A 14,918-nucleotide genomic window follows, 5' to 3' on the forward strand; every position below is an offset into this window, starting at 1 on the left:
TCTGCCAGCAGTGTCTACATCCCCAGGGTGAGCCGCAGCTGCCCCTTCACCTCTTCAGCAGATTCTCCAAGACCAATAGGTAGGTGTACTCATGAAAGGAGGTCAGCTCAGGGTCTCTCTACTCTAGTATCTTGGCCCAGACTCTCTGATACATCTTTGTAGAAAAGTAGGGTTTTTTTTTAATTCCTTAGAAGTATACCATAATGTCAAGTAGAAGGAAATAAATGGGCAACATTATGGATTTATCATAGAATTTTTCAGTATCATAGTGAACTTTGATATATGCAAGTTAAAAATAAAATATTTAGGAGGAATTATCAGGGAAAATCCTAGGTGGAATGCAGAATGTGACAAAAGAATCCAACTGAACTTCAAATATGTGAAACAAATATCAGTGAAGGGGATTGGGGAAAGGTGCTGACCTAGGTTAACTTTGGAAATGTTGGAGTGGAGAGTGTAAGACTAAGGGGAAAAGAAACTGTACGTAGCATTGTACTCTGCTTGATGAAATCGTTTCCCAGTAGGTTAACACATCTCTAACTACTCTACACATATTCTCAAATTCAAATTCATGATTAGATAAATGAATGACAGATGGTAGAATCCAGGATTCTTACTGTTGGAGAGTTTGCAAATAAGCAAAGGGAGCAGGCTGGATTAGAACTGGAGACATAAATATGAATTAATTCTTGGCTTCATATAGATATAGTTACATATTGAAATAGTAATAGATCATGGTTACTATACACATATATTTCCACACTCAGGCAGCCAAGAGGGCCTAGAATCAACAACACTCCAGCAGAAATGAGCTAACCTAGCACCCAGATCTTTGTTCTGAGTACCATTTTCCAATGAAAGGGCTTGTTGGAGAAATGACTGATTTTAGAACTGAGACAGGGATTCCATGAGATGAGACTGAAGCATCTAGTACTGCCCAAAAGCAGAGTGCTCCAAAAGCTAGATAAACAAATGGAATGATGGAATTGTGTCAAAGGAGTACAGGAGCCAAGTGATAGAGCTTCCAGTGACCAAAGTTGGAAGAATTCAAGGCCCAAAGTCAGTAACATAATATTTGATTATAAACCTAAAGTATAACATAAATATCAGTGAGACCATACTGGTATAAGTAAATGATAAACCAGAATTGAGGAGGTAAGGCAAATCCTACATGCAGAAGAATTCCAAAGAATGTATGTAGAGAGTCTACCTCCAGGAAGTGGAGCATAACTCCCCACTGCACTGCTTAGATGTGGACTGTGCATAGTGACTTTCTTATAAAAAGTACAATTTGGAAAGGCAGTGTTGGGGAGGGAGGAGAGGAGTAACCTTTCAGTGGAGAAACCTGACAGACACCACCTCAGCCGAGATATCAAGGTCAACTTCAACAGCGATCAGTTACATTGACAGTGTGTACCCTTTAGAGATGTGATGGCCCTTTACCTCTATAGTCTTCCTCCAAAACAAAAAGAGTCTAATTATGAAAAAAAAATCAGACATATCCACACAACTGAGGGACAGTCTACAAAATACCTAATCAGCCCTCCTCAGAACTACCAAGTTCATCAAGAACAAGGAGAGTCTAAGACACTGCCACAGACCAGAGAAGCCTAAGGATGCATGGCAACTAATGTAATGTCATTCCCTGGATAGGATCCCGGAACAGATAAAGGATATTACGTAAAAACTAAGGAAATCTGAATAAGCGACGGAGTTTAGTTAATAATAATGTGTCAATATTGATTCATTAATTACAACAAATAAACCATAATATGTTAATAAGAAAAACTGATGTAATGGATGCAAAACTCTGTTTTATCTTTATAATTTTTGTAAATGTAAAATAGAATAAAATTTTAAAGTTTACTTAAATAGGTACATCAGGCAAACCCAAACAGAGCTACAGTCTGCAAAATATCTGACAATGTCATTTAAAAAAAAAACAAAGAACTCAAACTGTCACAGATCAGAGGGGACGAAGGAAACGTGACAGTTTAAAACAGTGGGAAATCCTGGACTGGATCGCGGAACAAAAGAGCACACTAGTGGAAAAACTGGTAAAATTAAAAAAAAAAAATCTGTGGCTTAGTTAATAGCATGGTACGAATGTTAATTTCTTAGTTTTGACAAATGTACCATGATTGTGTTAGATGTTAGGGAAAGTTGGGTGAAGGTATCTGGAAACCCTGTACTATCTTTGCAGCTTTTCTGCAAATCTGCAATTACTTGAGAATTAAAAGCTTAAAAAATTAATTTTTCAAAAACAGGTGAACCATGAAGAGTAACAGATGTGTGCGGACCGGAGGCAAGGTATGCTGCCTTTATTTGGCCAGCAGAGAGAATAAAGTTGCCATCACTGGAACAAAGGTGTTTTTAAGAAGAAAATGAACACTAAGAGCTTACAGAAAACTGCCTGAATCATAGGGGTTCCCTCCACGGGGATGGGGAAGTGTAATCATTTAGGTGATAAATCTGATATGAGCATTTGTCTGAATATAAATCAGGCCAAAGTCCAAGGAATTTTGCTTTTCTTAGAATTCTTGGTGACAAAACACACCTCTCCTAATAATCTCAACAAAAGGGTCCTATTCTAGGCACTGGGTGTTAACAACAGGGACACGATAGCTAATGAGATCGCCTTTCCTGCATGAGTTCAATCACCCACCCTTTCCATACACCAGAGGCCTGGGAGCTTCTCCCTCCTCAATGTAAGAACAGGTTTATCTCACTGACCATTTAGAAGAGCAGCCCCTACAGGATAGCCACAAATGGCCGAGATCCTACAGGGGCTAGGAAAAGCTTCTGATCCTTGCTTGGCTGAGCTACTTCTCAAGAGGTTTCCTGGAATTGTTTACAAAATGCCAGAAGGTCAGCCAGAGTTCTCAGTCCCAATCGTCATTGATTCCTCCTCCCTTACTAGAGTAACAATACCATATGTTGCCCCAACAGAGCTATTCGCACATACTGAACACCTGGGATTTGCCAACGACAGTGCTTGGTGGCGGGGAGGAGGGAGCAGAATCAGAAGAAAACATCATGATGATGATGATGATGATGATGACAAAATGTGATAGCACATAGTTGTAACAGATCAAGACTTGTGCTGCAAGCAGCGGCTCATTTAATCCTTACCATAACACAATGCGATAACTCCTATCTCCATTTTATAGGTGAAAAAGCTGTTTCTCCCTCCAGGAAACTGAAGATCAGTGTAGCTCATCTAAGGTCAACTGGGAAGCATCAAAGTAGTTAAGAAAGGTCTTCAAAGTCCAGCAGACCTAGAAGGAAAGCCCGGTTCTGTCCCTTCTTAGCTGTGTGACCTTGGACAACTAATGTCACCACTTTGTCAAGTAGATAATAAGTAAAGGCGAAAATCGGCACAGATTTATTGAGTGCCTTGGTCTGCCACATGTTTGGGATGTGCCGTGCCTGTCTGCCCAGACTTTGCCAAATTATGCCAAGTACATTACAGGCATGAGTGCATTTTATCCTCACAATACAACAGGAGATAGGGAGTTATTATTCTACTGAAGAGAAAAATGGATGTTCAAAGAGGTTCAAATAATTTCTTGAAGGGCACCCAGCCAGTAAGTGGTCCAGCTGCAATCTGAGTCCAGCTCCGTCTGCCCTAGTACCCTGAGTCTTACTAACCACTCTGCTGTCACCCACTTAACATTTCAGAAACTCCAGACAGCTCAGTTTCTTCTAGATAAAATATTTTCCATTTTAACTGAAGGCCTGACCCAAAAGATTCACTGAAGGTGGCATCAATTTCTGGCTGAGAAAGTCTCAGTTGGATGCGGTGGGCTCTTTCATCACTGATAGCTGGTACCTTGGAAATCGGAGAACCTTCCCTGGGAAGCTAGTGTATTTCAAAGAAGAGGAGGTGCACAGGTAAATGGGGGAGGGGAGGTGCAAGGTAGGAGAAGCCTGAAGGCCGAGGGAGGAAGAGTTTCGGATTCAGAAGCAAACCTACAATTTATTCAATTAACCTTGCCTTTGGCCAAGCCCCTACCAAGAAAATATTGACTTCGGGGCCTCAGAGCAATTTAGGGTAAAGACAAAGATGCTAAATCCAACCCCTATGCTGACCTGATTACTGATGTGGCTGCTGGGAGAGTTGTATTAAGAAGATTCACGAGACTCTGCCCAGGCTCAACGAGAGGGGGAAAAAAAAGGCTTGGTCCGTTAGTAATTTCTGCCACAAGTTTGAGAATAGGCAAAGCCTCACATGTGCCCAAATTTACCATTCCTGTTTTAGGGAATGTCACCACCTGGAAACACTCTGCAGAAGGCGTTAACTGGGTTCAGGTCCAGGGAGGAAGCCAAAATGTCCCGACAGCACCCTGCTTCTGCCCACCTCGCAATCTAGGGCAAAACAGCAACAAAAGGAAGAAAACACCTAATCTGAATTCCTTCGGTCTTAATTATTGTGAAAAGAGAGGCAAGCGACCAAAGCCAAGACCCTTTAGGAAGAACTAAAAACCCAAAGAGATTCAGGCCAGCTGGAGGGGATGGAGGGGGAGTTCCAGCCAATTAGCCTTCCTTTGTGACACGGTCACCCTTCACCCCGCCCTCCGGACGCCTTAATAACAGTCACGTGTCAACGGAACCTCAGGAGAGAGGAAAAAGCGAGGAGCCAAACCTCAAGAGTGAAAAAAAAAAAGAAATCTGAATTTCAGCTCAGAGCTGGACCCCTGAATGGCTTAACTGCTGTCATTTTTTACAGAGCCCTCCCTGAGCTTTCCTGCCCACGGGGCACTTGGCCTCATCTTCCCTCTATAGCCCTGCTACTGTCTTGCCAAACAGGCTGGACCCACCATCTCAAAGTCTACGGCCTTCACCCCCAACTCCCCAGGTGGGTCAAACTTTCCCTGGCTAGACTCGTAAGGGGGAAGACATCCTACTGCTTCCTTTAACAAGCAGGTTTTACAGGGTGTTAAATGCCCTTTAAGGGGCCCAGAAGCCCAAAGCAGCACCCTGGGTTCCAGAAACCCCAGACTAGCCCAGAGGTAGCAGGAGGCAGAGACCCAGACCCAGTCAGAACAGTCCGCAGGGAATCTGCCAGATTCAGGTTGTCAGGAGAGGGGTGAGACGCTGGAGGTACCTCTGGCACTGCTCCACGGCTGTGCTAGGGCCCGGCAGGAATAAGCCCAGTCTCCCCAGGGTGGTGGCTCTAGAGAGAGTAGGACAGGAAATTGTACCGTTTGTCTTCTAAGCAAGGTGGAGTTTGTTATATGGAAAACACTTTTGCTCTATTGAGCACTTTTGTGGTTTAGATTCACAAAGGTGAATGTGAAGCTGACTTTGAAGCTGGAGAAAATCGAATGGCTTTGCCTAATGGAATAAGAAAAATGTGGATTTGGGGAAGCAATCCAGGACAAAAGATGAAAGGGGCCAGGAGAGGAAGTGGCTGAAGCTACGGCAAAGCGCCCAGCGCAAGGTCCCAGGACTCGGGGGACTGGTGTTCCCTGATGTTCAGTTGGAAGTTCTTTGCTTTTTGACGCTATCAACTGTTCTATGTTTCAGCCACATCTCAGAATTTCAGTAAAGTCTGTTAAATACATACATGGCTTTGTGTGAGTGGGGCTTTTAGGCACATCTAGGAAAAGCTTGAATTTCACTGCTGGGTGGATGAGGGGAAAAGATAGCTTGTGTTTTGGCAAGCTCAGGTGCAGGGGTTAGAGACCAGGGTGACATTGAGTTCAGTCCCTAAGACTTGACTTAATCTTTCAGTGCTTTCTTCACTTCTAAGGGGAAAATGAATTGGATTGAGAATCTCCTTTTACCTTTTTAAATTTTCTTCTTTATATTTAAGACGTATCAGGACCAGGACCACAAAGAAGTGGTAAAGAATACAAAATTTAGGATTTAAATAGATAAGTGTCTGAATATCATCTCCACTTTGCTGGCTATGTGATTCTAAGCCTTGGTTTTCTAATCTATTAAATGGGGGTAAATAATGTATTCATAACAATTGTTCCTGGTAAAGGATCAATGAGATAAACTATGAGTAAAGTTTGCCATGGTAACTGACACATAGTAAGACTCAGTGAATGGTAGTTGCTCTTGTTCACCTGTTGGTGATGATGATGATGATGTTGATGGCAAAGAGGATCAAGCTGACAATGTTTCTTCCTGATCATATAGCTCCTATGGTTAGCAGAAGGGAAAGGGGGACTGGTTAAATAGATTTTTAAGACAAAATGAAATAGATCTTGCAAATCTGCTTTACGGATCTTCATTGGACCATGACGTGAACATGAAATAACTTCACCATACTTGTCACTGAGATGCAAAGATTGTTTCTTGTCACGATGACACTGTATGTGCTCAGGCAGGTGCCACCCCACACCAGCCAGGTTTGGTGGGGTTGTTAAAAGGAAGGAGGTTGGTGAATGAGGTATGAATTTACTCAAGTAAACAAGTGAATAATGACCTCTGTCCAAAGCCTTATCAAACCAAATGTATTATGCTTGGTTTTCCTCTCATGCTATGTAAATCTTTCCCCTGGTGGGTTTCAAATGGATTATTTTTCTCCCTGGAAGATTACACACACACCCCCCTTTTCCCAATCCACCTTTAATTAATTTCTACTTTACTACCTTCAATGCTCCTTTTTGGACAGAACCACCATCCTTTTTTTCCCACCTTTACTGAGATATAATTGATGTTTTACATTGCATAAGTTTAAGGTGTACAATGATGATTTGACATGAACACGTTTCAAAATGATTACCCCAGGAGGATTATCTAACACCTCCAACATCCACATAGTTACCATTTCTTATTTGTGGTGAGAACATTTAAGATCTACTTTCCTAGCAACTTACAAGTATTTGATAGAGTACCGGTCACTATAGATACCATGATGTACTTTGGATCCCCAGAACTTACGTATCTTCTAAATCCGAGTTTGTTAGAACTTTGGCCAATGTCTCCCCATTCTCCCAACCCCTTCGGCCCCTGGCAACCACCATCACACTGTTTCTATGAGTTTGGCTATTTTAGATTCCATATATAAGAGATATCATATAGTATTTGTCTTTCTCTGTCTGACTTACTTCACTTAGCATAGTGCCTTCAAGATCCACCCATATTGGTTCAAATGGCAGAATTTTCCTCTTTCTTATGGCTAATAAGAGTTCATTGTGTGTGTGTATATATATATGTGTATATATATGGGTCCCCCAGTGCACAAGACTCCCCTTTTCTCTGCATCCTCTCCGGCACTTGTTATTGCTTATCTTTTTAATGATAGCCATTCTAGCAGGTGTGAGGTGATACCTCATTGTGGTTTTGATTTGCCTTTCCCTAATGCTTAGTGATGTTGAATATCTCTTTATGTACTGTTGGCCATTTGGGTATCTTCTCTGGAAAGATGTCTATTTAGTTCCTCTGTCCGTTTTTGGGTTTTTTTGATGGAGGTACTGGGAACTGAACCCAGGGCCTTCTGCATGCTAAGCATGTACCCTACCCCTGAGCTATACCCTCTCTGCCTCTGTCTTTGGGTTTTTTGCTATTGAGTTGTATGAGTTTCTTGTGTATTTTGGATATTAACTTCTTATGAGATTGACAGTTTGCAAATATTTTCTTCCGTTCAATGAATTACATTTTCATTTTGTTTATTATTTCTTTTGCTGTGCAAAAGCTTTTTACTTTGATATAGTTTCATTTATTTGTTTTTGCTTTCTGTTGCTTTGTGCTTTTGGTGTCATATCCAAAACACTGCTGGCAAGACCGAAGTCAGGGAGGTTTCTCCCTATGTCTCCTTCTCAAAGTTTTACAGTTTCAAGTCTTACGTTTAAGTCTTTAATCCATTTCAAGTTTATTTTTGCAAGTGGTGTGAGATAGGAATCCAATTTTAGTCTTCTACTTGCCCGACACTATTTATTAAAGAGACTGCCCCTTCCCTATTGAGCATTCTTGGCTCCCTTGTCAAATATTCACATCTGCAGGGGTTTGTGACTGGGCTCTCAGCTCTGTTCCATTGGTCTATGTGTCTGTTTTTATGCTAGTTCCATACTCTTCAGATTATTATAGATTTGCAATACAGTTTGAAAATGGAAAGTGTGATATCTCCAGCTTTCTTCTTCTTTCTCAAGATTGCTTTAGCCATTCGAGGTCTGTTGTGGTTCCAGAATGAATTTTAAGATTTTTTTTTCTTCTATTTCTGTGATAAATACCATTGACAGGGATGGCACTGAATCTATAGATGGCTTTGGATAGTATAGACAGCTTATCAATATTAATTCTGGATGGGGTGAGAAAAAAAATGGGCCTCTTTGGAAGAATCTTGCACATTTGGGAGCTGGGTGCTCACTGACATATTCTTTCTTTTCCCTCATAGGAAAAATGACAGCTGAGAAGGCCTCTCTTGGCACTGAGCTGTGCTGCCTTGGGTGGAGGGGGGGGTGATAGGTAAAATCAAACTGGCCTTCTTATCCTCACCAGAGCATCCAAACTTGTTTTTTGTTTGTTTGGTTGGTTGGTTTTGCTCCAGTGGTGTGCTGGAACTTCTCTGCTGGACTCCAGGCATCCACAAAGACTCTCGTCCATGAGTCTAAGGCAGCCCTGAGTCTCTAGGGCTCCCAGACCATGCCAAGAGGGGTGGGAGTTGGTTGGTTCACAGGCCGCTGCAGGGTCTGCAGTTGGGTCTGAGGTCTGTATGATTATTATCCGAAGCACGGTGGGTGATACTTTTCCTGAGTCCCTTGGCATACGGTGCTGGATCCCACAGGCACTTTTGTTTGTGGATAGATACCAAATTGTTGTTCAGGGGGAAATATGAATGAAGAACATCTTATTTGGCCATGTTGCTGATGTCTAGAACCATTATTCTTTTTTTAATATTTCTTTTTTTTTAATTGATGTAGAGTCAGTTTACAATGTTGTGTCAATTTCTGGTGTGCAGCATAATATTCAGTCATACATACACATAGATATATTCAATTTCATATTCTTTTTCACTGTAGGTCACTACAAGATATTGAATATAGTTCCCTGTGCTCTACAGTATAAACTTGTTGTTTATCTATTTTATATATAGTAGTTAGTATCTGCAAATCTCAAACTCCCAATTTATCCCTCTATCTCTCCTTTCCCCTCCTGGTAACCAAAAGTTTGTTTTCTATGTCTGTGAGTCTATTTTTTTTTTGTAAATAAGTTCATTTGTGTCTTTTTTTTTTTTAGATTCCATGTAAGTGATATCATATGATATTTTTCTTTCTCTTTCTGCCCTCCTTTACTTAGAATGATGATCTCCAGGTCCATCTATGTTGCAGCAAATGGCATTATTTCCTTCTTTTTTATGGCTGAGTAGTATTCCAATATATGTATATACCACATCTTCTTTATCCAGTCATCTGCTGATGGAAATTTAGGTTGTTTCCATGTCTTGGCTATTGTAAATAATGCTGCTATGAATGTTGGGGTGCACGTATCTTTTTGAAATCGAATTTTCTCCAGATATATGCCCACAAGTGGATCACAGGGTAAATCTTTTTTTTTGAGGAATTTCCTTATTGTTTTCCATAACAGCTGCACCAAACTACATTCCCACCAACAGTTTAGGAGGGTTCCCTTTTCTCTGCACCCGCTCCAGCATTTATCGTAGAACCATCATTCTTGATACTTCTGACCAGTCTCCTTTCTGATACAGACACACTGCAGTTTCTTCTTCCAGTCTAGCTGCCACAGAGGATGCTGTTGACTAGAACTTGGCACACACATTTTATCAGGTTGTCTTTGTCTGGGCCCATCATTTTGTTTTCAGTCTGAAAGATAATACCTTCCCTGAGCTGTGGAAGCCAAAAGGAGTTTATTTCCCTCAAAAGAAGTTTTAGGAGAGGCTGTATCACTAGCTTAGGCAAATCCAGTTTGATTACATGCACTGTCTTTTTGTCTCCCCTCACACTACAGTCAGGTTTTCAAGTGAAGTTTTAATGTGAAACGGAACCCTTCCAGTTTCACTTTTCCATTGGTACAAAAGCCCTAACTTGGAAAATGAGAGTGAAAATTGTTTAATTAATCACAGGATTTCAGATCTTTTCAGTAGGTGATAAAGAAGATGAAAATAGTCTTTTACTGGAATCAAGGCTTAAATACACAAAAGCATACAAAGAAGGAAATGTCCATGAGGCCAAAGGGAAAAAAAACAATTGGCTTAAAAAAAAAAAAAGTGACAAGCTTTGTTTGGGCTGGGGGAGTGGGGGTGTGATTGGAAAACCATATTTCATGACGTGATTGGCTTGACATTGATAAATGTTCTTTCTACTATCCAAAGTCACTTGTAGGAGATTGGTTTCTTTAAAAAGAAATCTGCTGAATAGACCATCATCACTAGAGGATTTCAGTGTGCTTTTTCCTAGTTACTAATCTTACTATTTATTCCCTCTCCTTTAACGAGGTGGGAAATCTCACTTTATGCAATGAGGTGAAAAATAGCTCCCGACTCTGAGCTGATTTTTGAGTCACAGCTCTGTTACCTAAACTTCACTAGGTCTTAGTTTCTCCATATGTAAAATGAGAAAAAAATACCTATCTTATAGAGCTATTTTCAAGATTAAGAAATAAAAGAATAAGAAATATTTTAAGAATAAGAAATATTATTTACTTATTATTACTATAATAAAGAATATAATTATTACATGCAAAGGACTTTGTATATGTTAATTTGTTTAATCCCCTGACAATCAATCGCATGTGATATACACTAATACCAACCTCAGTTTACGAATGTGAAAACACAGGCACAAATTAGTTAAGTAACCTGCACAAGGTCACTCACTGTAACAATCAGGGAGGTAGACATGTTCAAAGGGGAAGTAGAATGTTTAATAAAGGTGTGGGCAGAATTAAGGGAACAAGTATCGTGTTGGATCCAGGGACTACTCGACAGAACAGTCATTATCACCTCTAGTCCTAAAGGGACAAGAGGAGAGACTGCTGTAGCTGAAACCAGGTGAGAGCTGCACACATGGGAGAGATGGCCTTGGATACAGAAACCCAGCCAGTGCCAAGCCCACAGCGCAGCAGGGAAGGAGAGATGGGATTCATGTCCTGATCTTTTCTCCTATCTTCCAGTCTTCTGTCAGACCTACCATCTCATTGGTCAAATTCAACTGGGAATCAGAGGTCAGAAAGTCCAGGTGACATAGAACCTGGAGACCGGCCTCCCAGGGCAAGGTTTTGGCTGAGAGTAGACCAGGAAGGGCAAGTGGAGAAAAACTAGAACATAGTTTTAGAACTAGGATTCACATCCCTGTTCTCCACCGCTCACTCTATTACCTCTTGAGCATAAACCGGTTGTTGGCTTTCCTCCTTCACATCTGCAAAGCCAGAGTGTTAGCTTCATGTCCACCTTGAAACCAAACATTCACTGAAAATCATGACTCATAATTTTAATAAACAGTTACCATCAGAGTGTTCCCAGCACAAGGAGCACAAATGATTCACATGAAAGGGTTCGCATTAGACGGGTTTTATTCCCAAGTCACTCCTCCTGGTTCTAGCCTTAGAGTGCCTCCTCTTCCCTCCTCCTGTACGTTCGGCACCTTCTGGATCCTTTATCATCTCCCTTTTCCTCCACTAGCATACTCAAGAGCCTTCTTTATTTTAAACCTGGGCGTATTCTGATACTGTCCTTCCCCCAGACCCTGGAGGTTTCCTTCCACACCTCAGTGGGCTGAAGAAATTTTCTGCAAAAGATGTCTCTCTCCACCAAGAATTCTCATGTCATCTACTAAGAAAATGTGTTTTTTTAATCACTGCATTTATGTTTATAGGGCTTGACACAGTGCTTGCATAGAAGAGGGCTCATGACCTGGGAATTAGTAGTAGTAGGAAGAATAGTGTCATTTTGTCCAAGTGAGGTGGAACAGGAAGGTTACTTCTGGACGTAGAGAATGATGAAAATGCAAAAGAGTCAAGATCTAAGCAAGAGAGACAGTGCTTCCCTGAGAGCATCCTGAAACCATTCCCAGAGGACGACATCTTAGTGCATTTCTACCCAACTTCTTCACCATGGCTTTTGGCAGCTTTCTTTGCACTGCTCTTCTCCAGAATCACCCTACTACTCACCTTCATCCACAAGACTTTTTTTTTTTTAACATTTTACAGATGTTTTCCTTTTCCTGAGAAATGCCCTAGTGCATATTATTTTTCAAACTGTTGAGTTTCATGCCATAAAAACTGTATTCCTGGCCTTGGGTTAGCATGATACAAGAAACTTGAACAACCATGACCAATGGCGGGATAATCTTTTGTTTTTTAACTTTCAAACAGACATTTTTGAAATTGTCCATAAGTCTTCTACCCTTTCAGACACTTGACTCAATCAAAGTGCATTTTCCTGTCCAAATATATGGTGAGTTTGAATCTGTTCCCATTACATCACTTTCTTTTGCTTCTACAACCTACCAAATATTTTAAACACAGAAGACATATAAGGTGAAAGAGATCTGTTAGCCTGTTATGAAATCATCAGTTTCCTTGCTCTAAATAGTAAACTTTGATGCCTACAAAATGGGTAGTCGTGTGGGTGGGAATGAGAACAGGACGGTGAAGTGGAAAGAACATCACAGAGGCAAGGTGATGTGAAATGGGTGGTCAGATTCACTGTGAAAATACAGATATTTCTACTTCCATGCAAATTTTCACTAACCTAGATACAACCCATGGATCTACCCACACCTCCCCATCTCACCACTGCCATCCAGATTTGAACTCCCATCACCTCTCACTGCAGTATGCATCTGGAGTACAGCCTACCCTCACTGCTGCTCCATTGAACTCTTGCTCTGTTCCTGATGCTTGGAACGTGGGATGCTCGTGGGAACCGCTCAGTCATTCTGCCTCATGCACAAACCTGGCAATGCCAGGGAGCTAACCCCTCCAAAGGGTGACCCTGGACCAAAGGAGGCAGGAGCTAGTCAGAAGTGTATTCCCACCCAACCTGAGAGACCTCCAGCGAGATCTAGGTCCTGGTGTCTTCAGAATTTGTCACCATCTTCCACACCCCTGGGTTGACTTTGCCTTCTTTCTTATCTAACACTTCTAGCCTTCCACTTCCATTCCTCCGATCGCTTCCCCAAACGAACTACCCACACACAAGCGTTTGCCTCGGGCTCAGCTCTGTGGAGAAACCCAGGCTACAGCAGCCTCCTAACTTTCCCCAGCTATCTCTTTTAACCTTCTATCGTCTGTTTCACAGCAGCCAGAGTATGTCTTCTAAAATATCAATCATACCATGTCATTCCCCTTTTCAGAAACATCTAATAATGGCTTCCACCACAGTCAGAATAAAACCCAGAGTCCCTTCAGTGCTTCCCAAGGTTCAGCATGATGCCGTCTCTGGTCCCTCTCTGATTTGTTTTCTTCTTTCTCCATGCCACTTACACCATGTGGCATTTACACTGTGGATTTCCTGTTCCGGGGCCATCTCCTCTGTTGGAATGCAGGCTCCATGACAGCAGGGCCTTGTCTACCTTGCCTACCACTATATCCTCAGTGCCTGACTACACAGGCATCAAAAAATATTTGTCAAATAAATAATGGGGCACATGATTTTCATTATGCATGCTATTGTAATGCTAGAACTAACATTACATCAGACAAAGAGAAAAAAGTACTTGCTATCTGCTGCTTTGTTTGAGTGACTTTGGGGTATGTTTATCCAACAATGGGTGAAAAATGTGATAAAAATGGCCAAGAAGCCTTGTGCCAGTGATAGTTTTGATGAGGATTGAAAAACAAAGGCCATTCCTCTTGATCAAAAGCTAGATATAATCAAGGCTGGATTTGCACAGGGATGTTTAGCTTTGTGACTATAGACTTAAAGCTATAAAAACACCAGCATTATTGAAATGCCTGCAGGCAAAATTACTCTATTGTTGTGAGTCTGAATGTTTCATCAGCCACAAATCTTGTATTTTCTCTTGGAAATAATTATTTTTAAGGTGATTTTTTTTTTTAATGAAGAGGCTTCTTAGGAATGCAACTCCACCACTGGAACACAGATCATACCCTGTCCTAATGAATGAGAGGGAGAAGAGCTGAAGCTAATCTGTGAGAAAGATGTTCCTGACATATACAAGGAAGTCTTAGAGTAACCCCAGAAATGACTACTACCATCTCGAAAGAAGATACACGCCTGAAAGAAAATGTGCCCTGCGAAGGGATGACCTTAAGCCTAAAATTAAGCATGACCGACAACTCCAGAGGGCCATCAGGCATTGGGTTGGCAGCCACTGTGGTACCCAACCCTCAGGTAAAGCCCCAGATCGAATGCTAACTAGCTCTGTGAACCTCAATAGGTCACTTTTGTCTCAAATGCTCTTGAGGGCAAAGACTATCTCATTCACTGCAGATCTCAGCGCCCACCATAGTCCCTGACACAAAGGAAGTGCCCAGTACATGGGTGCTGAATGAATGAGTTTGCAGGTTAGGCCTAGTTTGCGCTCTTAAAGGTCTAGTGTAACTTTCAACAAGAATCAGTGTGAATTATTTCTCTGTTCCTTCTGAAGACAGCCATTGGTATTTTTGCCATCACTTTGTCCCCTGTGTTAAATGAGCAATTTATTTACATGGGCAACATGATTCTCATGAGGTAGTTAGATTATGATTTTTAAAATTAGAAAGGGATCATCTCCAGCTAACAGAGATTTTTGTCTAAACAGATTTTTAAAAAAAAAACTGTTATATACAGATTGGACATTATGACATGATTTTTGGTTTAAAATTCCCATTGAAACTAAAATTCTGATGGCTCTTCATGGAAGGAACATTGGATGTTGGATCAGGAGACCTGGACAAGTGATTTTTTTGGACAAGTTACTTCTCTTTGAGTCTCACTATTTACATTCGAAGAATGAAGGCATCTGAGGAAATAAATAATCTCTTCCCAGGCTAAACAAGGG

General features: G+C 41.3%; 1 long non-coding RNA gene across 1 annotated transcript; it reads left to right on the forward strand.

Annotated features, from left to right (window-relative positions):
• The first annotated feature begins 4,590 nt into the window (after positions 1-4,590).
• Positions 4,591-5,566, forward strand: LOC140698994 (uncharacterized). Its single transcript, XR_012077006.1, has 2 exons — positions 4,591-4,858; positions 5,280-5,566. It is a non-coding gene; the product is annotated as an uncharacterized lncRNA (long non-coding RNA).
• Positions 5,567-14,918: the final 9,352 nt, after the last annotated feature.

The sequence above is a fragment of the Vicugna pacos genome, chromosome 10, assembly GCF_048564905.1.
Source record: "Vicugna pacos chromosome 10, VicPac4, whole genome shotgun sequence".
Lineage (NCBI taxonomy): Eukaryota > Metazoa > Chordata > Mammalia > Artiodactyla > Camelidae > Vicugna > Vicugna pacos.